The 2,048-nt window shown below is 29.4% G+C and overlaps 1 long non-coding RNA gene across 1 annotated transcript; it reads right to left on the bottom strand.

Moving 5' to 3' along the window:
• Nucleotides 1–650: 650 nt before the first annotated feature.
• Nucleotides 651–1,676, bottom strand: LOC145056581 (uncharacterized). The gene is made up of 4 exons (XR_013685832.1): nucleotides 1,605–1,676; nucleotides 1,383–1,513; nucleotides 1,034–1,086; nucleotides 651–894 (listed from the first exon to the last, which is right to left on the bottom strand). It is a non-coding gene; the product is annotated as an uncharacterized LOC145056581 (long non-coding RNA).
• Nucleotides 1,677–2,048: the final 372 nt, after the last annotated feature.

Raw genomic sequence — 2,048 nt, 5'->3', positions numbered from 1 at the left:
GCTAGCTTAGTGTAATTTATAGTTTGGTAAAACCACAAAAATAATTTATTTTAACTTATGAACTAACTTTTAACCTAGCTTTTTGATAAAATATTTTGAGGTACTTTTGATAAGCTTATGGAACGTTTTAAAAAATCTTCAAAGTTATCCTTGTTTTTAAGTTATATATCTAAGTGTCCAATTATGTCTTTTTACATTGTAATCTTAGCTTATAAGCTATATTTTTACCAATCACTATTAATTCATAAATTAGTTTATCAACTACCAACTAGTTTATTAGTTACTAGCTAACTTTTTTGCTAATTTGTCAAACATGATTTTTGAATTTGATTCACAATTATCATCATGATTTTTGGTCTTGGTTGCGATGAATATTTTGATGAATCAATACAAAATAAAAGTGCCCTTTGAATACAGAAAAACTAAGATTTGATTTTTTGAACCTTTTGAAATACAACAAATTACAATGTCTTTTTCTATTATATGGTTATACCTTCACTTATTTTTAAGAAGTTTTTGAGACAAAATGAAAATGAAAAAGAAAATTGAAATATAAAGATATTTTGGCAAACACCATACAATATGTTTTATGTAATTATACAAAAACTGATGAAGGGCACATGCGTATTGGCACGGGTTCGAATGGTCAGTATATCAAAGCAAAAGGTTTTTTTGCTAAATCAAGAAAAAAGAACGTACTTTCATAAATTTACATATTGTAGCATTATCACTGAAAATAGTAAATTAAACATCATAATCTGAATCTGCAATATGAACATTTGTACATGTATTTCCATCCGAGTCCTTGATATGAGCAATAAAAGCATGCACTCCTTCATCGAGAGCATTAATTTGAAGTTGTGATAAAACCATTGTGTGTAGCATGCTGAAAACCTTCACATTTCAAAGTAAAGGCTAATAATTGGCTCAAAGTTTAAACTTTAAAGGCAAAGTTAAAAAATGCTTCAATGTTGAATATTTAACCAACTATAGCAATGTCAACAAAATATTTAAGAGAAAGATCGTAACTCACAATTTGAACGGGGCTCACTCTTTATCCGGTTTAAATCGATTCATTTTTTAACCCTAGCATATTGAGAAGATGGTGGGAAGATGAGCAGATTGTTGTAGAATCATAAGTATAACAAAATAAGTACTTACAAAATCTATGACTGTATATGGATACAACAACAAAAATACTAACAATAGCCAACATAACCATTCTTTAAAATCTTTCCTTACAAACTCCTGTGACTAGTCAATATTTGGAGCAACATTCGTACAAGATTAATGTCAAATTATTACAAAAAGGTAATGTAAATTTTAACGTTGAAAGATACATGAAAACTAAAAGCATTAACATTTTTTAAAAGTATTTATACCTTAAAATGAGGATTATCACCAACTACTGCATGATCATCAAAATCCAAATGACCTCCAAAAATATTCCAAACACCACTAAAGATCGATGTGGGATGAGCCAACCCACTCATCCACCAATTCTTTCCATTTTCTATGACAATGAAAAACAACAAAATGGTGTTTAATAATTTTATAAGTCAACGATATAATTTCCATATTTGCTAATCTTCAAAAAGACTAACCTGATAAGGTACTTCACCGGTGTTCTTACTTCGTTTGATGGATGATTATGCAATCAATTCACATGCCTTCCTATATTAGTTTCCAGAATCAAAGTTTGGAATTCATATATAATCAAATATCTTTGATTCATGAGATCAATGTTAAAGGAAAAGAGATAGAAAAAGGTTTTGTTTACCTTAAGCCCTTAGAACGTCTTTTTCCCCAATTGCCCATGTACCTAAGAAATTATAGAAATCATAAAGAGTTTCCGTTTTAGAGTTTCTGGTTTCTAATAAATGGAATATCAATGGTGCATATTAATGGACATCACATGTACGTATATTGTTTTTCTGTTTAATATGTTTAACTATTACTTATGCATAAAACTGTTGGTACCTTTTTTTATGAGTTTTTTTCAAGGTTCTAAATGGCGTGAGGCGTGGCGTGGCGGCAAGGCCAAGCCT

Source organism: Lactuca serriola, chromosome 6 (assembly GCF_051521515.1).
Source record: "Lactuca serriola cultivar US96UC23 chromosome 6, Lser_US96UC23_V15, whole genome shotgun sequence".
In the NCBI taxonomy this organism is placed as follows: domain Eukaryota; kingdom Viridiplantae; phylum Streptophyta; class Magnoliopsida; order Asterales; family Asteraceae; genus Lactuca; species Lactuca serriola.
Note: the sequence above shows the minus strand (reverse complement) of the source record. Positions and strands in the feature narration are given on the sequence as shown.